Here is a 27,639-nt window from a genome sequence, read left to right as displayed (position 1 = left end):
TCCATATTGCACAAGGATTGAGGCAGAAACAGGGGGATATTCAACCTCATTTTGAACTGTGTGTGATCCTGAAAAGCATAGTGATTTGGGGTTTCCTTTTTTGCTGCACATTTGTCTTAAGAGGACAAAAAACAAACCACTCATTTATGAATATAGCTTGCATGGAATCAGAATGAACAAAGGTTTGTGGGAGCCCACTCGCAGCAGCAAATGGGTCTGCTAAAAATATTCCTTTTCTTCTTCTAAACTTGACACATTACAAATCAGCATCTTTGATTAATTTCCTGTGAAAGCATAAAGAAAGTGAGGAAAATGTAAAGTCCCCTAATGCATATTTCACTCGAATAAGTATATTTCCAGAGCTTGGGGAGGGGAGGGGAGGGGATACAATTGTTTCCCCAGCTGTATGTCCTGTTATCTTAACTTGAAAAGCAGGTTTGATTTTTCTCTTTCTGCTTATAAAATTGGAGCATATTGCACCCCATTGTGTGTGTTTTTGTGGGAGGGGACGGAAAACCATGGATTGCCATACAAATTGCTTGCATCCCTTGAGTCCCCAAATCAGTGGTCAGAATCAATTAGATCTTCTACAACTGGACATAAAGTTACATAGAACATAGTCAAAGGTTGGCAGTTAAACATTATTGGGAGGAGGGGACATAATTGGGTGGGTGAAACATCTTGCGGTTCTGTAAGATTGTCTGCAAGAGAGGAAAAAGAAACCCAGTTTAATACCTCTGTGTGCTTATTTATATGAAAATCAAAAAGTCTATGTTTTATTTATTTCTCGCAGAGGAACAACACTGAGGGACTTAGAAAAAGAGCATGGAATTGAGAAGAGGAAGGTGATGAGGAAGGGGGACAGCTAAAACCACTAACAAGTTACAGAGATTGTGGGTACTACTCAACACAATGGAGTGTGAGGTTGTATTTTTAAAGTCCAATAAACAAAAGCATAAAGTGATGCAAGTCAATGTTCCCAAATGATCTTTCTTGTTTACATGTGTATCCAATGATCTCAAACATGCATGCCCCCCAAATATATATATATATATATATATATATATATATATATATATATGCTTTCGTAGATTTTCACGGGTACAGGAATGCAGGTTTTGGTGTCTTCGGGTGTCTTCCCGTGTAAGAGTTGGGGTGTCTAGGCGACGTTTCGACGAGGTCTCACTCGTCATCTTCAGGCTGGTGCTTTCGGCTTCTTGTTACTGGAACAGAGCAGGATCTCAGTGTTTGAGTTCCTATAAATACTGTTGAGGGGGTGTGGTGTATAGCCTCCAACGTTCTGGGCAGATAGGAAGTTCCCAGGTTAGTGTGCCTTTTCTTCTTTTGTTCCTTAATTACTTGAGGGATATCTTGAGTGATTTCTTGAGTGATATTCTGAGTACCACTTAGGTGGGTCATTAAGTGTGGATTAGTTGCTAAAGCTTTCGTGTCTTGACCTCTTGAGCTTGTGAAGAGTTTTTCTGAGAAGATGGCTGTACTGCACTTAGTTGTGCTCAGGCTTGGCTTCGTGTATAGGGGCGAGCTGTGGTTTTGTGCCCTGTGCCAGCCAGATCTGTGTAGGGATTGCAGGGGGGTGCAGCATCCGGAGGTGCCACTATGGTTTGGCTACTGGATGGTGTCTGTAATTTATCTGTGGAGAGGGTCTGGGTTTGGGTCTGGTGTGGTTGATTGGTGATGGCGTTCTGTGTGCCTCTGGTTCTGGTGTCGGTTTTTGTGGGGAGGGCTAATTTCCAGATGTCTGGCAGGCGGGACGTGTCGTCACGCTTGTTCATGTTGTGAGGGTGTTTCTCTATCTCGATGGCTTCCATGATTATTCTCTTGTGGTGATGTTCCATGTTAAAGAGCAATTTGGAATCTGCAAAATTAATTTCGTGTCCTGTTTCTTTCATGTGTTGGAAAAGAGAGGAAGTTTTTTCTTCTTTTTTGACGGCATTCTTGTGTTCTGCGATACGTGCATTTATTCGTCTGTTTGTTTGTCCAATGTACGTGGCTGGGCAGACTTTGCAGGGTATTTCATACCCTCTCCACAGATAAATTACAGACACCATCCAGTAGCCAAACCATAGTGGCACCTCCGGATGCTGCACCCCCCTGCAATCCCTACACAGATCTGGCTGGCACAGCTCAAGAGGTCAAGACACGAAAGCTTTAGCAACTAATCCACACTTAATGACCCACCTAAGTGGTACTCAGAATATCACTCAAGAAATCACTCAAGATATCCCTCAAGTAATTAAGGAACAAAAGAAGAAAAGGCACACTAACCTGGGAACTTCCTATCTGCCCAGAACGTTGGAGGCTATACACCACACCCCCTCAACAGTATTTATAGGAACTCAAACACTGAGATCCTGCTCTGTTCCAGTAACAAGAAGCCGAAAGCACCAGCCTGAAGATGACGAGTGAGACCTCGTCGAAACGTCGCCTAGACACCCCAACTCTTACACGGGAAGACACCCGAAGACACCAAAACCTCCATATATATATATATATATATATATATATTAACAGCAACTCAGTGAGCTACATAGCTTCGGCTTAGGACCACCAAATGGCCCAAAGTAACACAATGAGGTTCATGACTGCAACCACTACAACTCAATGGCTTTCACTTAACTTTCCACTTCACTTGCCTTCCAGAGCAATGCTGCTCCTTCATCCCTCAGATGAGTGAGTTTTACCCACCCTAATGGAGAAGGAAGCCTTGAGGGAGAACGGTGAGGGAGAAAGCGTTTGCACCCACAATCAGAAAGAGTCTGGTGGTAGCACTGCCCCCAGGATATCCCATCTACCACATGGAATGTCTTCCTGGGTCAGATCAAAGGCCCCTTTATTCCATCATTGTCTTTTAAAACAGTGGCCAATCAGATCATTCCAAGAAGCCCACAAGCAAGGAACAAAATCAACAGCACCCCAGTTCCTGCTGCGCTGAATATGGAGTCAGGGGTGCCTTTACCTTTATGGGTAATAAGCAGTTATTCATGAATTTGTGTAACCCTTTATCACAGCCCTCTAAGTTAGTGGCTGGAAGATCCATGCTTCCTTTCTTAATTATTTCCCCAAATCTTATAAATACACTCTCCTCCCCATCTTCTGTTACACTCTATTTTAGATTCAAAACTACCAAAAAGAACCAGACCTTTCCAGGTGCTCTTGAAGGAACTCAAAATAGCTCAGGCTTTCTGAAGATGTCATTAGTATTAAAACAGGACAGCTCATATTTTTGCAATGAGCATGTCCTTCCCTATGGGAAAGCATTCTAAATGGGCTTGACTTCTGAACAATTCCTGTATGAATTGAGAAATGCAGATGAGACCAGCCTGCAATGAGCACTATAACAAATAAAATCTGCACTTCAAAGATAGATCTGAGATTAGCAGCGGTGAGATTGAGCTGTTCACGAATTCGTTGTAATACAGAGCTGCTTTATTTTTAAAAAAAAGAATTTTAAATATTTCAGCAGGATGAAGTTAGAAAAAGTAGGACTCTGCAGTTCAAGGTGCTTCAAAGGGATATAGATAGATGATAGATAGATAGATAGATAGATAGATATAGATATAGATATATAATAGATAGATAGATAGATGATAGATAGATAGATAGATAGATAGATAGATAGATAGATAGATAGATATAGATAGATGATAGATAGATGATAGATAGATATAGATAGATAGATAGATAGATAGATAGATATAGATATATAGATATGATAAAAAATAGATACTGTTAGTCACTAAAAACAAATCAGAGCAGTTCACAACAATTATACATAAAACCACACAATAAAAGACACGAAAATGTTAAAATCAGGAAACTATTATGAAATCAGTTAAACTATAGCTCGTGTTGGAGAGGGCCATGGTATTTGCCTTGCCATGCCAAAACTGGTGATTTGGGCCTGGTTCAGCCAGTGGCGGAGCTTCATGCTCCGGCACCGGGGGGTGGAAAGCAGGTGGAGCGGGGCTGGCGCGCATCCTGGGGGCTGGCGCGCATCCTGGGGGCGTCCTGGGGATATGGCACGCTGCCTGTGGGAGCGTGATGCCCAATGCAGGCTGGGGGGCAGCCGCGATGGCACCTCACCGGGATGGCGCTGCCGGGGGCAGTGCGCTCCCCCCGCACTCCTCTTCCTCCGCCAGTGGGTTCAGCCATGCATTTTCACCACTTGGCGATGACAATGATAATGTGAATGTCTCTGTACAGATTGAACAGAGCAAGGAAAACTTCCATATGACATCATATGCTGTGCTTCATGGAGAAACCTTAGGACCTTCCAGCTCCTGGTGTCTGAGCTGGGCGATACCCACTATGAAGTGAGGAAGAGTCAGCAACCCCTAGAGGAAAGCAACTATGAGAAACACCCTTATGACCCTGCCAAATCTGGAGAGAGACACCTGCTCCTTGCTATATTCCTGGGTTCCACCAGTGTCACACATATGGACCCCACCAACCGTGATGGCATTACACCTAGACCAGGGCTGGGTGCCTCAGCTCACATGTAGTCAATGGCTAGATTCAGTAAAAGTCAACTAATTTCCTGTGTCTCTTCTGATTAGACTGCAGGAATCCACAATGACCACATGGGAACACAATATTGACCACAATGGTTTCTTTTTAGGCTGTTGTTGGTGGGACACTAGCCCCCTATGTAGCCTCTATATTCCTGAGAAGATGGCCAACATAAAACACCAACTCAGACAATCAATATTTAAAATGGGGAGGACAGGGAAGTATTATAAGACAGAAAGAATGTGTACCATGTAAACCCCATTAAATCAAATCCCCATACAAATTGTGTGGTGCTGATACGCCAATGGCGTTTCTGTACATTTCCCGTATTAAAGCAGAAAATTTGCTCATCACTGACTCATGGGGGATGTAAGAAAGACAGAAGAGGATAAAGCATGAATTTTCACCCGTTGCAGTGAAGAGAGGAGAATGAAAAAGCAATTACTTGAGGTTAGGCAGAGGAATAATCTCAACAGTTTCAGAAGAAGCATGTTAGCCTCATTGTCCTTGAAAGAAACAGGATAGCCATGTGGGATCTGCTTTAATATCGGCCAATGTCATTTTATGTCCGTGCACAGTAGTGTCCCAAACCACCTTAAACCATTTTGACTGTAAAAGTGCAGTGCATGATGTATTGTTTGCACTAGGCAATCTCTCTTTTTGTCACCATTTTAGAATTTTGCAGTGTTTATCAATATTATATGCACAGACATGCACTCATATATCCGGACACTCACATCTGTATATTCAGATACACTCCTTTTGTGATTACTCACTTGTATTGCTTTTGATACATGGATTTCACCAGTTTTTATAAAATGGCCCTTCTCCCCACTGGGCTTTTAGGTGAGAATAAAGCTTTCTCTAGGAACCTCTGCTAAATCCTTCCCTTTAAAAGTCAACATGCACAAGCCTTGGCAAAAATTGCCTTTTTTTTTACAGTGAGGAGAAAAAATATATCTTCTCTTTTATCAGAATAGTTTTAAACAGTTTTTTTCAGCTGGAACTCACTGAAACTCAGTTCTGGCACCTCTCAGCTGGGTGCCATTGCCATTCTAAGACAACAAGAAAGGAGTTCATGGTGAGATAAAGCACCCCTTTCTCTAGAAAAATAGCGCTGGTTTTAAAACAGTGTTTCCCAACGGGGGGGGGGGTCATAAGGCCCCCTGGAGAGCCCCAGGATATTCCAAGGGGGGCACAGGTGAAAATTGTGTAAATGGGGTAGGGGCACAGCATGAGGCTTGGGGGCCACAGAGTGAAGTGAAGAAGAAAAAAACCTTTTTTAAAAATCCTGATTGGCTGGCTATCTGCTTGGCCAATCACAAGAGGGTAAGGGGGCGGCCCACCAGGGCCTTACACTCCTTTTTGCCATGTGCACTTTCTTGAAGCGGTCCTGGTTTTCCAGCAGGAGAGGGCGATCACCGAGGCTCTCATTTTGACCGGTACAGCCCGTGATCCAGAACCCCCCAAGTCAGATATAATAATAATAATAATAATAATAATAATAATAATAATAATAATAATTTATTATTTGTACCCCGCCCATCTGGCTGGGTCTCCCCAGCCACTCTGGGCGGCTTCCAACAAAGATTAAAAATACATTAAAATGTCACACATTAAAAACTTCCCTGAACAGGGCTGCCTACAGATGTCTTCTAAATGTCAGGTAGTTGTTTATCTCTTTGACATCTGATGGGAGGTAAGTGCGGTGGTGGGACGGCAATGGGTAGGTTTGGGAAAGTCAGAGCTGCTTGTTGCTGCTGCCAGTGCTGGGCCCAGTGGCAGCCCGGGCAGTGGCGTAGCGTGGGTTGTCAGCACCCGGGGCAAGGCAAGTAATTTGCGCCCCCTAACCCGTGGATTTGCGCCCCCTAACCCTAACCCCCAGATGCTGCGCCCGGCCCCCCTGCACCCCCCACGCTATGCCACTGGAGGGACTCCCAAGAAGGTGAAGCGGGACTTCACCCCAGGGTATCTCGGAAGCCCTCGAGGCAGCGACGCTTCCACCCCCTGGAAACAGCAGGAAGGGAGAGCGCTCTTGTGCCCCGGTCTTGCTTTGAGTGCTTCTCATTGACGCGTCTGCTTGGCCACTCACTCTACATGGGCCCTTGTGGCCTTGATCCAGTAGCCGGGTCCTTCTTTGGAAAGAGCGAGCGCCTCCCTCCGCCCCCGCCACACGGAGCTCAGCCTGCACGTGGGCAGGCCCTTTGTGTCTCGTGTGCTTGGCGCGCTGCTCTCTCCAGCTTCCTCCCGGCCGGGCCAGCGGCTCCACCTCTTTTCCTTTGCCTTTGAGCCGCTTAATTCCCAGCAAGCAATTAGCAGGCTCGCTCCACCTCCTCCTCCTCCTGGCTTTGCTGCTGCTGCTGCGAGGCTCTTTTCCTCCACCGACGGCGCACTGCGCCTTGGAGAGGTTCCCGCTTCCTCGAGGGGGGCCGGCAAAACGCGCCCCCAAAAATGTTGCGCCCGGTGCGGCCGGTGCCCCTGGCACCCCCCACGCTACGCCACTGAGCCCGGGCCTTACTCTACAAGGCGCAGGGTGCAATCCACCCTAGTGCTTAGTGGTTCAGAGCCTTCGGATCCTTCTTCTTCGCTAATGGCTTAGAACTGGCAAAGTATTCCATTGCATTTAAGCAGGTGCTTAAATGCCTGCTTGTCAGCAACCGCACCCATTACTTTGCTGCTGGAGGGGAGGGGAGCAATCCAGGAAAGCAATAGAGGGTAAACTTCCGATGTTCTTCATTTCTGGATAAATATTTCATAACGCTGGAACCGTGGGGAGGTTTATGCCAGGAGCGTGCTAGTGTCCCTTTTATTCACGGTGACTTTGTTCCACTACACCTGTAAACAAACACTCATTTAACCACACGTATTATCTAACTCTGTCTGAGGGGGAAATTGATGTAATTTCCCACACTTTATCTCTGTGCCAGCTTTAAACATCACATGCACACTGATGCAATGTGCTGTGCTTGTTTAATTTCACTTTGATTGTCAGAAAAGAGGAGGAAATGGCTATCAATGGCTAGTGGCCCAGTGACTGGGAATCTTGAGTGGCGAGAGAGCTCTTGCACTCAAAACTCGCTTGCAGGCTTCCCATAAGCATCCACTTGGCCACTGTGAGAGCTTGATGCTGGCCTAGATGGGTCATTTTCCTGATCCAGCTGGGCCCTTCTTATGTTCTTTTAAAAAATAAATTAATTAATTTTATTCCGTATTACACCACAATGCAAATATACCAAAGCCAACACCACATCATCCCCATCCCCACATATATTTATCATTTATATCCTCAATCGAACGTAATATTCTTTTGCCCCTCCCCCCGTTTCCCTCTGCCCCCCACTCAATTTCCTCTACATTCTGAGATTACATTTATGTTCTTATGGGGCTGAGGTGGGGCAGGATGGTGGTGAGGCCAGGGCTTCAGTGGTGCACCAGTGGGAATTGGTGGATTGGCCCTGCCCTCTGCCTACCCCTCAGAGCTGGCACATCACTTGGGGCTGGGCCTCAGCAGCCACAACCTCTCATCTTCCTTGCCTGCTCTCCAGCTATGAGTTTCTCAGGGGAGGAGGCTGGCATCAGCGGCCATGGAGAACTCACAGAGAAACAAGATGCTCTCTCGCAGCTGCTACTGCCACTGCGGTCAGCTTGCCCTCCTCCCTGAGCTCAGCAGCAGCATTGCCAGGGGAAATAGGGACATTCCGGGATCAGATCAGAAGCTGGGGTGGTTTTCATAATTCTGGGACTGTCCCTGGAAAATTGGAACACTTGGAGGGTATGTCAGTGTAAGGCACAATATTTTCCTGGTAGCTGGGCAGGGTGCAGAATTTTCATACACACACACACACACACACACACACACCAATTGCAAATTCCTTAGGACACTGCTTTTCCTTCACAAAGGATGCACAAATCTGTCTGTTACTCTCACTTCTAGATTTCCCCAACCCATTTGAAATTCTACATCACTTTTCAAGTTCTTTTTTTAATTACTCAAGAAATTCATCTGTATATTAGTGTTTGTTTACCCTAATAGGCATATTTTTGCAAGCAATTACACCCAATAAAAAAAAATCACAAGCAATTTCCCATAATGTAATTCATGTTTGTTTGTTATTGCCATTAATATATGTATTTTAATACCCACTTTCCCCAATGCACTTATTTTTGGTATACATTTTTTGGTTGGAGAAACTCATTACAAAATTCACAGATGTGCAAATTTTGAAGGATAGGTGTCATCCCTGCTGTTCTGCCATGTTTTTGTTTAATTTAAGGAAGTACATAATAGGTAGGTTCACTTTAAAATATACACGAACCAAATCCCCCTCCCCAATTCAATTCCCACCTCCCTAAAAACCATTATTGGCATAAGCCAAGGAGAGGCTGTGCTCATTGGAACCTCTGGAGAAAGTAGTAACATGCATATAAATAAAATTAAAAAATGCACAGAAGTTCTTGAAGTAAATGAATTCTCTTGATTTTCTTTGCTCACCCTAGCAACTTGTAACCATATCTTCCATTACAGATGATTGCTAACATGGCTTCATGCTTTGGGATGTTTCTGTTTAAAGAAGCAAACTCTATCAAGCTGGATTTCTCTGCAAACATGAGCAAATAAAGTGTATTTAAAGAAGAAGCCTCTGGTGGAATCATCTGACTCAAATTATTGTATCTTGTTTTGAAATATAAATTTTTTTTGGAAGAAGGGACATTGGATGTTACACTAAGCCACTGTGAATTCATCAGCTTAAAGCTTTAACCCTAGAATTGTCCAGGGTAGTGGGGGGGGTATGTGTGTACTGGGAAGGAGGGGGGTAATGCTCAAGGTTTTTTGCAGCAGGAAGTGATTAAGTGCGTTTGCAAAGTGAGGACATTAGTTCCCAAGCTACCTAACATCAATTAAAGGAGGCCAAATTAAATCGATGTTCTAATTCCACAAAATTAATGGTAACTTTTTTTAATAGATGTTACAACATTTCCCTGTGGTCCCGTAATAAATTCTTATCAGAGCAACACACATAGGAAGCAAATGGTTACACCTTTCACAGTCTAAAAACTGCTAGGAAATTGTCATGTTTATAGGCTGTTGGCCGAAGACGAACAAGATCTAATATTTCTAATAAGATAATATTTCCTTCAAATACGAACCTGGAGGAGAAACTGTGTTGTCAGCAATATTTATTGAGTAGAATTTCAGGTCGGAACTCTAAGCATACCTGAAAAAGAGTCTCCACCCCCCATCGCTTAGCCTGAGGTCAGCTGAGGTCCAGCGCCAAGGGCCTTCTGGCAGTTCCCTCATTGCGAGAAGCGAAGTTACAGGGAACCAGGCAGGGGGCCTTCTCGGTAGTGGCACCTGCCCTGTGGAACGCCCTCCAATCAGATGTCAAAGAAATAAACAACTATCTTACTTTTAGAAGACATCTGAAGGCAGCCCTGTTTAGGGAAGTTTTAAATGTTTGTTGAATTATTGTATTTTAATCTTTTGTTGGAAACTCTCCAGATTGGCTGGGGAAACCCAGCCAGAATGGCGGGGTATAAATAATAAATCACTACTACTACTACTACTACCACTACCTAAGAAATATATTTGTTTTTTAGATAAGGTACAATTATTTTAGATTTTAGTATAGTTGAGGTAGCCAGTGTGGTGCCCCTCCAGATGTTGTTGGACTACAACTCCCATCAGCCGCAATCAGTGTGACCAATGGCCAGGCATGATGGGAATTGTAGTCCAGCAACATCTGGAGGGTGCCATGCCAACTACCCCTGCTCCTTAGCTTCTAGCTGCATATAGAGGGGAGCAGAACAGGAGTAGTAGATTGGCATTGGCTATCCTTTGTACATGTATTCACATTAGGGTTGCATCCTATGCTCCCCAAACTGGGGGCTCCTGATTTTTGTGGAGTCCACCACTTCCCCACAACCACAAAGGGATGCAAAACCCAGGACATTACGAGTGAAACACAATAAATACCAAAGAGGCTCATATACCAACAGGGAGTTGTTGTTTTTCTTCCGATGTATTGGTAGTGGAAAAATCATGAGACATTATGGACTGGCTAAATGCTGAAGAGTCGTGGGAGGCATCTCCTGGGCATCCCCCAAGGGAAGGAAGCTCAGAGCCTGGGGATTGGTGGTGGGATGACAGTGAGCAGTCAGATAGAAGAAGAAGGAGCAGACTGGGAGGAAGTGTCAAAAAGCTGAAGAGGTAGCAGAGTTTAGTGAGAAGGAAAACTCTGTGGCAGAGAGCAGTCCAGAACAAGAAGCAGAAGAGGAGGCTGGGACAAGAGGCAGAGATGAGTCAGGCTGCTGAAGAAGCCGGGGGGGGTCTCCCCCTCCTGCTGGGACCAACTCCCCACCCCACCCCAGTCTCCCAGAAAACCAAAGAAACATGAAGAGGTGGAACAACAAAAGGCAAGATGATGGAGCCTCAGATTGCTTGGAAAGGAACTGGGGAAGGAGGAGCCTTAGGGAGCTGTGGGAATGTAGCCTTATTGGAGTTCACCGATTGGGTCTGCGTTGCTCCGTGACAGAAGGAAGGAAGTCAAAATGACACCGAGTTGGTTCAAAGAAAGAGTTTATTCTGCTCTCTGGATAGCAGAAGGCACTTGCGTGGTGAGTCCACAGCAAGTCCAAAGAAATGACAAGTTTCATGCAGTATATATACCCTCCAGGCACCCTCTCCCTTCTTCCAACCACGTCAGCTTGTATACATAGGTTGACATCACATATGTTCCTGCTCCGGCACTCTTAACCATAAAAGGGATTTCCTTCCTGCACTCCTGACCATAAAAGGATATTCCTGTTCCTACTCCTATCTTGGAGCAAGAGGTCACTACTTCCGAGAACATGCTCTGGCGTTAGTCCCAGACTTGGGTCTCTGCGTCATTTGTGGTCAGGACATAAGATATGTCTGTGTCTGTTCTACTGGTAAAGTCAAGGCCAGTCTTGACGTCAAACTGATAAGGGAGAGAGCTGTGTTCTTGTTTTGCATTTGTTCAACGGCTAAAGTTTATGCATTTTAGCTAAGGAGAAATGGGGATTTTGGTGCAGTTTAGAAACTGCCTGCACAGTCAGTTTTGGGGTTTGGGAAACCCATTCCTTCAGGAAGGCGGGGACCTTAAGTCCTCAAAACTGCCTCAGGGGAGAGTTCTATCGGAAACAGCTGCTGTGCTCACTAGGCCTGCCCTAAGAGCTGTTTGGTTTCTTTGAATAAAGAGTTAACGTCACTGAAGCCATGTGAGTTATTGCTGACCTGTTCCGGCTCCCACCAGTGGCGTAGCGTGGGGGGTGCAGGGGGGCCCGGCCGCACCGGGCACAACATCTGGGGGTTAGGGTTAGGGGCCGCAAATCCACGGGTTAGGGGGCGCAAATCCACAGGTTAGGGGGCGCAAATTACTTGCCTTGCCCCGGGTGCTGACAACCCACGCTACGCCACTGGCTCCCACATCTGTCATGAGAGGAGAAAATGAAGCTTTTATGCAGCGGCTCCTCGCCTGTGAAATGCTCTCCCCAGGGAGGTTCACCTGGCACCTTCATTGCCTATCTATAGGCAACAGACAAAAACATCCCTCTTCTCCCAGGCCTTTGGGTAATTAAACAATTTATGGTCTTTTAAACTGGGGGTGGGGGTTATTTGTTACTGTTTGTTATTAGGGCATGTATTTTTGTGTTTTTATATTGTAAACCGCCCTGTGATCTTCAGATAAAGGGCAGTATAGTATTACTACTACTACTACTACTACTACTACTACTACTATTAGTGAGCCGTCATCCTCCCTGAACCATGCCTTCCATGGTGACAAACTGCATGTCCCCCACTCTAAGATAGCCCATTTCAGAGGCCAAATTTTACTGCATCCCAGATCCAAGACGAAACTACTCCCATGAGAAATTTTATCTGATTCTCCTTCTGTGAATACAGAAGGGGATAATCCCAGAATTCAGCTGGCTTTAACCTCAGGCAGGTGTGCATCAGAGCGCAGCCTTGGATCCAGGTTTATTTCCATTTCATAGGAGTGTGTATGGAAATGTATAGTGATTTATAACAAATAGCACAATTGGGAGGAAAATTGTAGATTACATTAACATGGGGGTCTGGAAGTTTGGGTTATTTATTTATTTGTTTATTTATTTATTTTAAAATGCTGTCAGTGTGTCAGCATGTGTATCATCTCTGCAGACTTATTAAGGTATAGTGTTCAGATGCTTTGCCTAATCAGCCTGTTGCTGTAAATTATTTGGTTCTTAGTGCAAAATTAGACCCCACAAAGGAAATAGGCTTTGGATTATCATGATTTGCATTGCAATGGCTGAAATGGATGGCCCCCACCTCTTGGGATGCATTGTCAGACATCAAGAGAATCTGCATTACAATATATCATCTGCCGGCATGGCATTTAATAAGCTGCCAGGTTGGTTTTGATTAGACCATTGACATTCTGCACAAGGGCTGATAGGAGCGCTGTGTTTGGGTGTTGCTGATGCTGTACAATCCCTCTTATCATGATGGGTGGAGTGGGGGGGTGGGAGGGAAGAAGGGCCTGCACATTACTGTGGCATCAGAATTACGTGCAGTGCAGCATTCACCAACCTGGTGACCTACAGATGTTTTGGACTGTGAAATGATTTGGCTGGGAATTATGCAGCATCAGCAACACCCAAAACCAACGCTCATTGGGTCATTGCAGTCCAAAATATATGGAGGTCAGAGGATTGATGAATGCCAATGTAAATGTGTCTCTGTAAACTCTGTAGGGTTCCTGTTAGGTGTGATAGCTGCATTTTTGTTTCTTTTTCAAAATGTCCACACTAGGAATGGACGAATCTGTCAATTTCAGTTTCTCTCGCTTCCTCATTTTTCCAATCTTAAGCTCAGTTCTCCACATTTCTGCATCAGTCTATTTATTTGGTTAAAAAAGTTCATCAAGAACATTAATCCCCTTTCTGTTTTCAACTCTGAATACCACTTGCTGGGCGTCCCAAGTGGGAAGAATGCTGTTGCACTCAGGTCTTGCTTGTCGACTTCCTATAGAACATAAGAATGCAAGAAAAAGCCTACAGGATCAGGCCAGTGGCCCTCTAGATGCCTATTGGGAGCCTTCATGTAGGACCTGAGTGCCACAGCACTGTCTCCTATGGTTCCCACCAACCAGTATTCAGGGCATGATGTTGTAGACAGTGGTGGTAGAACATAACCATCACGGTTATCAGCTTTATAAATTTGTCCAATCCTCTTTTAAAACCATCCAAGTTGGTGACCACCTTTGCCTCTAGTAGGAATGAGTGTCATAGTTTTTCCTTTTATTAGTACTGAATCTTCCATTGGATGTCTCCACATTCTAATGCTATGAGGGAGGGAGAAAAACTTTCCCCCATCAAATTTCTGTATCCAATTGGATAGAGAGGTTGCTCAGAGCCATTCATTTGAGTGATGTGTAATGCCTCGAAGACACCTATGTATGTACATACATACATACATACATACAGTACATATCTCCAGCATTTGTTCACAGTTTAGCACAGGAAGTTTGCTCTGCAGTTTTTGCCTCTAATTGTCATTAAGGAGATAAAGTTTAATATCAGCTTAGAGTCAAACTCTATTATAGCTGATTCCTTTGCAGTGCTTCTTCCATTTTACTTTGAGTTTCACTCTCTGGTGCTTTTCAGTGACCTGCCATGAAACATGCTTCGTTTCCAGCCCCAGGTTTAATTGAAGCCAGGACTTATCAAGGTTTAGTTAGTTCCAGGATCTCTCTTGGGGGCCATAAAGGAATGTATTTGCACTATTGATGGGAATAATCCTTTCACCCTAGCTGCAGACTTACTACCAGTGGTTTCCATACCTCTGGGATTACCAGTGTTTGAGGCCAATTCAGACTTTCAGCTCAGCACTGAAGACAGGGAAACTGGAGGGGAATAATCTCAAGCCTCTGGAATATGCACGCATGAAATGGCATCATGTGTACATGGGTATTGATGTGTACAAATAAATAAATCCTCCTTCCTGCAACACCATAGGTGTGGAAATGGCCTTATTCCTGGGCCAAATGTCCGAACAGACCGATTATGACCCACAGTAAAATGTGTGATCTGATTACACACAACCCCTCATTTGCACAGGGGTTCTGTTCCAGGTCATCGTGTGCATCTGCAGAGTGCATGTAAGCCTGGCTCACCCCATTCTGCCCCTGCCTCTGCCCCTCCCTACCCCACTCCACCCCAATTCTGCCCCTGTTCCACCCCCTTCCAGTTTCAAACATGACACATGTGTGCATGGTTGTTAGTGCATCAATTTGAGAGTTGCCTGTACGTTGAAGGTACCACGGATGCAGTGAGAGGGGACATTATTATGTTGTAAGAACATAAAAGAAGATAGCATAGCACAGCACAACACAACATGGAATCATGGAAATGTAGAGTTGGAAGGGACCACAAGGATCATCTAGTCCAACTCCCTGCAATGCAAGAATCTTTCACCCACCACAGAGCTCTAACCCATGACCATGAAACTGAGTCTCATGCTTACAAACTGAGCTATCCCTCAGCACCCAATAGCATGACATCACATAACATGATTCTAAGAGTTCTACCGGATCAGACCACCTATTCCAACATCCTGTTCTCATAGTGGCCAACCATCTGGCTATGGAAGTCTGCAAGGAAGACTTGAGCACAACCACAGCCTCCTAACAACTACCGTACTTTTCCGTCTATAAGACGGCCCCATTTGGGGGGACTATATTTTAAGGAAATGAAAACCCCATGCAGGTGAGGGCAGGAAACACTCCCTAGATCATTTCCCACGCGCAGCAGCATCGGGTGAATTTACGCACCCTCCAACCGTCCGGTTTGCAGAAGCGCAATCTCCCCTGATGCCACCATGCACGGGAAACAATCCAGGGGTGCTTCCCATGCACAGTGGAATCGGGTGAATTTGCACTCCCACCAAAGAGCTGGCTGGCGGCGCACAGCTTCTCCCCCCCCCCCCATGCAGCTGTGGGCAGAAAACACCCCCCAGATCTCTTCCCACTTGTTGTGGCATCTGGAAAGCTGCGCTCCCGCCAACCGAATGGCTGTGAGCTCAGTGCTCCCCCCCCAATGCTACTATCCATGTATTGGATGACCCCAGTTTTTTCATTTAATTTTTGAGTAAAACAAGTTTGTCCAATACACGGAAAAATACAGTAATATTCAGAAGCACAACTGCACTGACAGGGCAGGTATGCAGAATTTCCATTTAGTGGAGTCAACGCAAAAGAATAAGGAACAGCTTTTAAGCATATTCTAGTCAAGTGAAGTGGTGTTCAGAGATGTGCATGGATGTGTGGACCAATTTATCAAGAGGGCTTCGCGGTCAGGTTGAAGATGAAGAAAAAAATACTTGAAGGATGTAGGTGTTGCCTCTAATATGCCACAACTCTCATTCCCCTTAAGAAACTACAAATTTACCCCCATTAAAGAGTGGGTGTAGTATCTCTAAATACATAAATGACCAGAATTTCTGTTTCAACACTGGTGAGGTTTTTTTTAAAAAAAAAAAGCTTGTCACATTTCGAAGTACAATGCAAACTTGAAACACACCTTCGCTGGGCCCCCAGAGGCACTGCATTTCTGTTTCACAAGGCTATTACATTCTGCTGTGTTGGCTATTCTCATGTGGTAGCACACAGAATATCTATCACACTCAGACTTTCAATCACAGTTTTGGTTTACAGTATTCTTGTACATCGAACAACTCACCCTGGACATAATTTTACTGGAATGAAAATGGCTCCCCCCTCTTTGCAACCATGGTATAGATTTCTGCAGTTGTTAGGAGACCCCGTATTATGCTCAAAGAGTGGTTTATCAGAGTGGTTTAACAGGCAATCCTTTCCCCAAGAAACTCTGAGAATTTTAGCTCTGGAAGGGGGATAGGGATCTCTTAACAATTCTCAACACCCTTCTCAAACTACAGCTCCCAGAATTCTTTGGGGAAAGCCATGATTGTTTAAAGTAGCAGCATAGCACTCAAAATATAGGGTGTGGACGAGACAAGGCAGTTTCATACATTCCTATATTTCAATTGCAAAACAAAGAGTAAGAAAGTTAGGCTATGCTTGATCATATTTTCTCACCCAAATATTTGTGTGCTCTGCCCTTTTTGTATTATTATTACTCACAATGTTTCTTGCATCCCTCAATTACTCCCCCTCCCCCAGCTTTTGCTAATTTTGTGACAATTAGTTGCACAGTTCTGACATCTTGATACTTCTGAAATCTTTTCAAACCCCCCCAAAAAGAATGAATGAATAGATGTTGATTAAAGTGATAACTTTACAATTTTTTTATCTACACATATTAAAATTGCACTCGAGGCAAAGAAACTGGATGGCATTCAGAAAGCAGCCATAAAACTAACCAAAGAAATTGAACTGTGTGTCACTGTATAATTCCAGTTAATTAACTGTGTTGCATTTCCATTTAATCTGCAGTCAGAGATGCAATCAGCTGGCATCGCTCCTATTCCATCCAATATTCAAATATTTGCAGCTAGCTTTGCCAAAAAAAAAGCCAGTTTCTATCTGGTTCCTTGCAGCAAAACTACGGTCCATCACATAATACAGTCGTACCTTGGATCTCAAACGCTTTGGCTCCTGAACAAATTGGCTCCTGAATGATCGAAACCCAGAAGTGGGTGTTCCGGTTTTCGAACGATTTTTGGAAGCCGAACGTCCAGAGTGGCTTCCATGGCTTCCGATTGGCTGCAGGAGCTTCCTACAGCCAATCAGAAGCTGTGGTTTTGTTTCTGAATGTTTTGGAAGTCAAATGGAATTCCGGACCGGATTCCATTTGATTTCCAAGGTACAACTGTAGTTTGGGAGATCTGGGGAGGTTTGTATTCTTCCAAACTTTCTCCTGCTGGTTACTACAGAGCCAAGTAAATGTTTGGTGGGGGCTGTCTTAAAAGCTCTGCTTCTTTGAGGCATACATTCCCTTCTGCATTTGTAAGAACTCATTCAGCACCAGAACTTTGGAACTCCATGCCTATTGCTATCAAGCAGGTGTCTTCACTGTATTTGTTTCAGAGCCTGATGAAGACGTTCTTAGTAGGACTTGCCCACCCAGACACTTAGAAATGTTGATGTGAATCTTAATCTGTTTTAGTATTTTAACTTATTGTATGTTTTAATGTATTGTAAAAAAATATATTCCTAGTTTTATGGTTTCATCATTTTGTAAACCGCTTTGAAGGTTTTTTTTACAATCAAGCAGTCTATAAATGTTATGAAATAAATAAATAATAATAAATTTATGAATGCCAGCCGTTTATTTCCCAGCCAGACTCAAGAGAACTCCCTGCTGCATGTCTATTCTATACACAGAAGAGGAATCCTAATTCCATTCATTATTCTCACCCACATACATGCACTTCCAGTAATTCCCCATCAGCAGATCAATGTCCCAGAGTGCAACACCAGCAAAATGCATTCAAAAGCACTAGAACCACTTCCCTTCATGAATGAAACATCTGTAATTCTTGTCTATTATCAAGTCTATTTGTTTAGCAATGTTACAGGCTTTCACTGGGGCTCCACTTCTATCAGCAAACTCCCGGAGCCATAAATTATTTTGCACACATTTGTGTATGTGCATGCTTGTGTGTTCTTACATCATTTATTTTCATGACATTATACATGCCATCTTTTCTGAGTACTTGACATCAAAAGGTGCTTATTCTCCAAGCTCATATTTCACTACCATGCTTATATTTTATCTGGCTTTACAGATCTGGTTCCTGCACGAATGTCTGTAAAGTTCCATACTTTTCATCCATTATAAAGAATGGGAGTATAGGAAGTTCTCACTTACACAAAGTCAGAGAATTGGTCTAGATCAGTACTGTCTACAGTGAGTGGTAGCAGCTCTCTGGGATTTCAGGCCACACTTCATCCCAGCCCTGCCTGGAACATGACTATGATTGCCTTGTCCTGGTTAAGAGTGCTGAACTAGGACCTGGGAGGTAAAGGTAAAGGGACCCCTGACCATTAGGTCCAGTCGTGGCTGACTCTGGGGTTGCGGCGCTTATCTCACTTTACTGGCTGAGGGAGCCGGCGTACAGCTTCTGGGTCATGTGGCCAGCATAACTAAGCCGCTTCTGGCGAACCACAGAAGCGCACAGAAACGCCATTGACCTTCCCGCTGGAGCAGTACCTATTTATCTACTTGCACTTTGACGTGCTTTCGAATTGCTAGGTTGGCAGGAGCAGGGACCAAGCAACGGGAACTCACCCCATTGTGGGGATTCGAACTGCCGACCTTCTGATTGGCAAGTCCTAGGCTTTGTGGTTTAACCCACAGCACCACCTGCATCCCCTAGGAGGACCAGGGTTCAAATCCCCACTTCATTGTGTGACACTGGGCCAGTCACTGCCTAACTTACTTCACAGAGTTCTTAATGGGATTAAATGAAGGGGAGACATCTCCCCTTCATGACATCTCAAGCTCCTTGGAAGAAAAGGTGGGATATAAATGCAGTAAATTATAAAAAATATTTTGGGGGGGGGAGGAGAGGAAGGGGAAGTCCCACTGGGTGAGCAGAACACTTCTTCTGCAGAATTGGATACAACCTAATGTTATTAAATGTTTTAAATGCTCTTGTTTCAAATAATTTTTCATTTTATTTTCTCTGTACTGTTTTTACTGTTTTGCTGTTTGCCACCCTGGGCTCCCACGGCAGGAAAGGCAGGATGGAAATTTGGTCAAATGATAATCATCCATTGGATTCCACACTTCCCCAAATTATGTAATACAGTTACTGGCTAAAAACAAATAAAATGCATTCTTATAGCATTTCAATATGTACTTTAAACAGTTTATGCTTTTTTAAAGCTGGTTTTAATATATATGTTATATGTTGTTTATTATGAGTCACTTTTGTAAAAAAAAAGTTTAATAAAGAAAAAAATATGAAGTTGAATGTACTTTTTAAAAGCAAAATTAATTAAATCAATCAATCAATCAATCACAGATAAATGTAGAAATGGGACAGAAGATGCTTACAAACAAACATTTGGAAACTTGGCCTGGTGCACAAAGAGCATGACCCATCCATCTCCAACATAACCCCATACAGTGGTCATGACATTTTACCAAATACTAAGGAAGTGGGCCAGTGAAGCAATCGTCAATTCTTTCAGAGATTTAAAAAACACAACCAGCGTAAGCAAAGCAAAATGGTAACCAAAACCTAACACATTTGTCGGCCTTTTCTAAAGTATCCTTCTTACTAAGCTTGACCTATTGCTACCAAGAAAGGAAGTGTGTGTGTGTGTGTGTGTGAGAGAGAGAGAGAGAGAGAGAGAGAGAGAGAGAGAGAGAGGAGCGCAAACATAGCTTCTGAATGGCATTTCTTGATAAGCTAGGAGTAGACTGATAACTTGTGTACATTTGCTCTGTACAACAGGCAAAGTTGTGTTCAGTTAGTTTCGCGCAGGGCTCATGAGCCTGAGGGAAGAGGTGCACCACAAATCATGGAAATGGCTTGAAATGTCTGCCTGGCACTGGCATAAATCCTTCTTCCATTACAATGTTTGTCTCACGGAAGGCTTAGGAGGACACTCCTCTGGATGTCAGCAACACAGTCAGACTGAAAATGACCTTCATCATGCGGAGCCCCATCTGAACCACATTTGTGCCGAGAGAGAGAGGTTTACTTCACTTTTTCAATATGAGGCAAATACACTTGTGTTTCCCACACCAACACTCAAGCCAAAATGTAGCCACCCTTCAAAATCCACGCATCGCCAAATGTTGCAGTGAGCTCTCCAACCAAAAGATACGCGTGCAGAATATATAAGTGAAAACGGCATGTGGAAAAACGAAAGGGAAACTAAAGCTGACATAATTCTCCATGCTGAGTGCCAGAGAGAGAAGCCAGGGTCGGGAATGAACTTTTGGCGGCACATAAAATAGACCACAAATGAAGCCCACAAATGAGAGTTGAGCTTTAAAAGCCCTGACATAATTTTCCAGAATGGGTCAAATTCTGAGCTACAGAATATTTCCCAGTGGCCACCATGCATCCACCTCTCCTTCCTTCCTTCCCTCCCCTTAAATTCTCCTCACCATCCTCCAGAGAGCCAATGTGGTGTAGTGGTTAAGAGTGGTAGACTGGTGGTAGAGTGGTAATCTGGTGAACCGGGTTCGCGTCTCCGCTCCTCCACATGGAGCTGCTGGGTGACCTTGGGCTAGTCACACTTCTTTGAAGTCTCTCAGCCCCACTCACCTCACAGAGTGTTTGTTGTGGAGGAGGAAGGAAAAGGAGAATGTTAGCCACTTTGAGACTCCTTCAGGTAGTGATAAAGCGGAATCTCAAATCCAAACTCTTCTTCTTCTTCCTCCTCCTCCAAAATACATGGCCTACCCACTTTCCTTACCTTAGCAGCAGGAACAGCAGCAGGTGCAGATGGGAATGGGGTAGCCAACCCCTAGAGATTGGATGAAGCCTCTAGGTTGGCCGTGATATGAGTAACTACCAGGATTTTGACATCATCATCATTTCATATCTTAACTTTTCCTCCAATGAACTCAGTGTGGCATACATGGTTCTCCCAATGATTTCATCTCAACAACTACCCTGTGAGGCAGGTTAGGCTGAGCAAGGCAGTGACTGTCCCAAGGTGAGCTTCATGTGAACTTCATGGTCATGGGGATTTGAATGCTGGTCTGCGAGGTCTTTGTTTGACACTTTGCCCACTATACCATGCTGGCCTTGCCTGTCCGATAGAGCAGTTCTGACAGTCCCGCTCAGGCCCAGTTTCACAACAGCTAGGTTGGGCAGCATGCATTTGAGATCGGGATCCAGATATGACCACCAAGAAATTGTGATTCATGAATACAAGACTGAACACTCTTCCTCCCCCCATAACAGACCACATTGATGAATTGCCTTGAAATCTGATTGTTACATGTTGCCTATTATCATGGCTTAGATAATAAATGGCCATATTCTAGCCTGTTCAGAAGTCTACTTTGTAATGACATTAACATGCCCCATTAAGTGTATTATTGTACAAGAGAGCGGAGCCATTTGTGATAACAATCTTTTATTAGAATCCATATGCATGAGATATTCTTTGTATAAAAAAGTGTGTAATTTGAATATTTACAAGGAGAAGGACACTAAAAAGACACAGTATAGGCGGAGCCGGTATTTATTCAGGGGAGACTTGGCGGCTTGCAGCGGCGACTCTTGTCAATGGCTGTAACGCCTGTGTGTTAAAAATAATCAGGGTCTCCGAATTACTTGGCAGCATCTAGTCCAGATATTTCTTTCTCTGAAATTGTATGGCTATAACAGAATGCTGAAAGAAAAGCTATTTGAAATATGTAAGAGAGAGGGAAACCACTATTGCTGTTCTTCCTTTGGATATCTCAAGTATCTGGCAAAAAAATGCACAGTCGAATTATCCAAGAGTACAAAACCGGATTAAGCAGATGTTAGAGTGGTTTTGGATGTGTCGTTCAAGAATGGAAGCCCATCACTATTCAAAATAAATGAAGCCTTTACACAAAGCATCCCCTTATCAAAAGTGAGACGTGCGCTTGTACATATTGATACCCTGGAATATAAAAAAAAAGACCTCGGATCCAAGGAAGCAAGTAATCAGAGAGTTACAAAGAATTAAGAAGATTGTGTGCACTGCTGCCTCAATCCATTGAAAAGGGCAGAGATGCCAATAGCTTTTGAGAATTTCCCTCTGTTATATAGCAGGACTAACAAGGCTTAAGCTGTAAAAAGCCAATCTACATTCTCCAGTCGCAAGCATTCAGTTACAAGATGATGCATAGCCATGTGACAGTACAGATCCCCTTTTTTGAATTGAAGAGATGTACGTAGAAGCCATCCAAGCAATTTACAAGCTCTTACATTTTGCAAATATTACCAAACGATTACCTTCTCCAAATATGACATTAAAAAAAAAAAAAACCTTGTGGAGTTCAGACACCAAAAAGCCTGACCTTATAAAGCCATGCTTATTAGGACTGTGTGAGGCCCCTTTGATCTGGTGTTCTGGGGGCAGTTGTCATCTGATGGTGCCCTAACCCAGATCAGAGACCAAATTAATTTGGAGCCTTGCCCATTCATGAGCCAGTGTGGTGTAGTGGTTAAGAGCGGTAGATTCGTAATCTGGGGAACCAGGTTCGCATCTCTGCTCTTCCACATGCAGCTGCTGGGTGACCTTGGGCTAGTCATATTGGTCTGAAGTCTCTCAGCCCCACTCACCTTACAGAGTGTTTGTTGTGGGGGGAGGAAGGGAAAGGAGAATGTCAGCCGCTTTGAGACTCCTTCGGGTAGTGATAAAGGAGGATATCAAATCCAAACTCCTCATGAGGGAGGGGAGAAAGAAACATGCTTCTACTTCTCCATCCTCCCAACCATATGCTGATGGAAATTTATCAGCATTTCGGTGTGAATGTGTATGCAATTTTGCCTAACATACAGGGTCGCAGGGGGCTGCTTTAGCCCCGCGCACGCTCTCCCAGCTGGAGAGGTGACGCGCGCCTATGGAGGCTCCTGCCATAGGCGCGCGTCACCTCTCCAGCCTGGGGAGGGTCGCAGGGGGCTGCTTTAGCCCCCCGTGCGCTCTCCCAGCTGGAGAGGTGACCCACGCCTATGGAGGCTCCTGCCATAGGTGCACGTCACCTCTCCAGCCGGGGGAGGGTCGCAGGGGGCTGCTTTAGCCCCCCGCGCGCTCTCCCAGCTGGAGAGGTGACCCACGCCTATGGAGGCTCCTGCCATAGGCGCACGTCACCTCTCCAGCCGGGGGAGGGTCGCAGGGGGCTGCTTTAGCCCCCCGCGCGCTCTCCCAGCTGGAGAGGTGACCCACGCCTATGGAGGCTCCTGCCATAGGCGCACGTCACCTCTCCAGCCGGGGGAGGGTCGCAGGGGGCTGCTTTAGCCCCCCGCGCGCTCTCACAGCTGGAGAGGTGACCCACGCCTATGGAGGCTCCTGCCATAGGCGCTCGTCACCTCTCCAGCCGGGGGAGGGTCGCAGGGGGCTGCTTTAGCCCCCCGCGCGCTCTCCCAGCTGGAGAGGTGACCCGCGCCTATGGAGGCTCCTGCCATAGGCGCACGTCACCTCTCCAGCCGGGAGAGGGTCGCAGGGGGCTGCTTTAGCCCCGCGCACGCTCTCCCAGCTGGAGAGGTGACGCGCGCCTATGGAGGCTCCTGCTATAGGCGCACGTCACCTCTCCAGCCGGGGGAGGGTCGCAGGGGGCTGCTTTAGCCCCCCGTGCGCTCTCCCAGCTGGAGAGGTGACCCGCGCCTATGGAGGCTCCTGCCATAGGCGCACGTCACCTCTCCAGCCGGGAGAGGGTCGCAGGGGGCTGCTTCTCTGCTCCCGCCCGCCAGCATTTTAAAATCGCCCAGGGACAGCAGGGGCTTTTAAAATGCTGGCGGTCGGCAGCAAAGCCCTCCTGTCCCCAGAGCTTGCGGGGCGGGAGGTGGGAAGAAGGGCTTTTCTTCCCACCACCAGCCTTCAGAACAGCTTTCTGAAGGCTGGGGGTGGGAAGAAAAGCCCTTGTCCCCCCCCCAGCCTTCAGAAGAGGTCGGGGGACAGACTGTCCCCGGACCTGGTCTGAAGGCGGTTTCCCTAGGAACGCATTAATTGATTTTCAATGCATTCCTATGGGAAACCGTGCATCGCAAGACGAAAACCTCGCAAGAAGAAAAAACTTGCGGAACGAATTAATTTTGTCTTGCGAGGCACCACTGTAAATGTGAACTGCATTGAATGTCTTCCTCCATCCCTATAGGGTATTGGTGGGGAATTTAGTTTAGCTTGCATTTTAAACTAAACCCACACATTTTCTGAAACAATACATGAGCTAAAATGCACCTCTGTGTTCTACTTTACACATCCCTGAATTTTGTAGTGCAGTTATGCAACCAGAAAATGTGTACAAAAAGTCATAGCCTGGATTTAACCTACCCAGACTGCTAGCAGAAGCTAGTGTAAGGGCACCCACTTCTCCCACCACCGTACCCTGTGCCTTCCTCCAAATCCACTCTGGAAAGCCAGGAGTACCCCCAGAAAAGTGCACAGGGGGGCAAGAGGGAGGGTTGTTCCTTCTGGCAAGCAGAAATGCCTGGTGTGATGGAATGATCAGAAAAGCGCAATGTTTAATTTAACTTACAAAAATGCATTCTGGTAGGAGAAATTGCTTTCATAAATGTACATATTTCCCAAAATTGCAAAAAAGTACATATAAGGAAAAATGCATACTAAAGTACTGAGAAAATGTCATGAAAAGAAGGACTCTTTCCTTTTTTAAAAAAAGGCAAACTGATATCTGCAAACATGACAATTTAAAATTAATAGTGGAACTATATGAAACCGATATTCACAAGATTCATCCATCCCTAGGCTGAACTATTATTATTTGATTTGCTACCAACCAACCCCCAACCAAGCAGCCTTGTATGCAATTCTCTATCTTCTTTCTACACTGTTTCGTAGCAGAAATGCTCCATTATTTTATCACCTCCCCTACTTCCTGGGGGCAGCTAATAATGTCAATTGAAGTGGGAAAGTGACACTTAATTTCACATTACATGTTTCAGGAACAAAATGGGTTCTTTGGCCCCCACTACTAAATAAAACTTGTGTCCTTTTTTTAAGGAGATGTGAATATGTTTGTGAAACCTATCTATTTTCTCCATTTAAAAAAACAAAACAGTTTGTTAGCATATAGAAACACAAAAATTGTTATAGTCACAGATTACCAGAATTCTGAACTTTGTCATACTCAGCAATGTTTAATCTAGCATTCATATTTGTACGACAGGCAGGTCTGAGGCTTGCAAACATCACTTTCAAGTTGAATCTGAGTGAATTAGATTGTCATTCCTGTTCCAAATGCAAGTGAACTTATGTCCTTGTTCTTTAAAGCAACTAGCCAAGTTTATCTATTCTCTTTAATAATGCAATTTAATTTACCAAAGGTTCCTATTAAAAATTTATCTGACTGAAACAGTCACCTAGACATTTTGTTATAGTTAAACATTAGCTTTAGCGAGCATCACAAATTTCCTGCTGTGAAGCTGGGGCCAGCTTCATATAGAAACACTCTCTAGGCTATCAACTGATATTACATTTAAATGAGGAAGTCTCTGTTCACTGAAATAAAATAAGGCTGGTTTTATTTTTTTAAGGCACAGTGGCTGGGCCATTGCAGCAACAGGGAATTAACAGCTTACTTCTGTGAAAGAAAAAACATGGCAGCTAATAGATTTCTTTTTCAAAGCATGCCAGCAGCTTCTCACATACAGATCCATGCGAGCAACCTGGGAAATTATTAGCCATCATGCAAAACACACAAAGACTCAGAAACATACCCCAGGTCCTAATATTTTCACCATCGTATGATGAGGGACAGAGGACATGAGCACACTAGCTTCATTCCCATGTTACTATCCCATAATAATTTAAGAAGAGCCCTGCTGGATCAGACCAAAGGCCCATCAAGTACAGCATCCTGTTCTCACAGTGGCCAACTAAATGCTCACAACCCTCCATGAGATTCCATCCAGTCTTTTCCATGCACGCTCCCCACTTGTGAGTCGCAACCCTGAATTCCCAGGCTCTCAAACTGTGTGGGAACCCTATAAGCTTCCCACTTCAAAAGTTAGCCTTCCCATGTGTGGAGGTTGGTGAGCATGACAATAGTGGAGGCAGGTAGGTAATGCACTTATCCCCAGTTGCCCTCTTCCCACGAAGGATTCAGAAAATAGGGATATGGATTCTGTCTTCCTATAATACAGGGAACAGGGAATCTGCGGCCCTTCAGATGTTTTATTTATTAATTCACTGTACTTTTATACTGTACTTTATCCCAGAGGACGCCAGGGCAATGTCAGGGCTCATAGGAGCCAACTCCTAGGGGCAATGGGGGCTTTGACCCCCACAATAAAATATTTGAGGGGCCCGGCTCCCCACAAAGTTGATGGGCATTCCCATTCAAATGGTGTGTGTACACTGCATCATGTGATCAATTATGCAGGGTGGGGTTTACCGGGGGGCCCACAATATTTTATTCAAGTTGGCATCCCTGTTAGGGATGGTGCTACCATTAAGAGCAGTACGGCAACCACCAGCAAATACTGGAGGGTATCAGGGGCAGCCCCTTCCAGCTGTTGGCCAGTATTGAAGTTGGATTCAGCTGCCAAGCTTCTGCATATGGAAAGTGGGGAGAGCAGCATTAACTTGTCATCAGAGAGCAAAATGCCTTGGACCATTCCTGTGCTGTGTACCAATAACATACTATAAATAACAATATGCACATTAAATTAAACAAGATGAAAGACACAGCACCTAGCCATACAAATAGTCCAGCTGTAGACATAAAAAAACCCCCCTGTGCTTAGGTTTACATTTTTCTCCACAATGTGTGAATAGATACATTTATAGCTGATGGGGGGAGGGAATCACCAGACTGTACCTTCAAAGACAGGTAGTTCCACAAATGGGGTCACCTGAGTCACCATGCAATGGACTATATGAGCCTCTAATGCAGATAGTAAGGTTGGCAGACATCGGACACCAATTCCCATCAGCTCCCGCCATCTTGCCCAATGATCAAGGATGATGGGAGTTATAATCCAACAAGATCTGAAGGGTCACACATTTCTCATTCGAGAGAGGTGGGGCTATTCAAATAAACAGGTAGAGTTATGCAGATTGGAGCAGGTTTCCAGGAGGTGAGTTGCCAGGGAAAGGATCAGTTCTAATTCCAACACAACAATGTCCATAAGTGCACACATTGACTTTATTCCATATGAATGACTGTGTGCCATTCTTTTCTATGTGGAAAAGAGAAATGCCACAGTTCTAGACACTGATATCATGAGGACCGAACTGGTCTTCTACCATTGGCACTGGTTGGCTCCAGTCAACAAGAAGTTACCAGTTTCTCTTCCTGGAGATAAGGTACACTAGGGCAAATGTTTCACACAAATCACATACCCCCACTCCTGCCAATAAATCAAGGAGTGACTTATATTATTACAACCTGTAAAGTTATTTCTTCAGGACTTATATTTTTTCACCCACAATAAGGTTT

At 44.7% G+C, this 27,639-nt stretch overlaps 1 protein-coding gene across 17 annotated transcripts in view; it reads right to left on the bottom strand.

The window, feature by feature from the left end:
• The window catches only part of RBFOX1 (RNA binding fox-1 homolog 1), a 1,450,244-nt gene that overhangs the window by 1,068,485 nt on the left and 354,120 nt on the right, over positions 1 to 27,639 (bottom strand). The gene's annotated exons all lie outside the window — the stretch shown is intronic.

The sequence above is a fragment of the Podarcis liolepis genome (assembly GCF_965112155.1).
Source record: "Podarcis liolepis genome assembly, chromosome: 14".
Taxonomy (NCBI): Eukaryota; Metazoa; Chordata; class Lepidosauria; order Squamata; family Lacertidae; genus Podarcis; species Podarcis liolepis.
The sequence above is the reverse complement of the archived record's forward strand: the minus strand, read 5'-3'. Positions and strand labels throughout refer to the sequence as shown.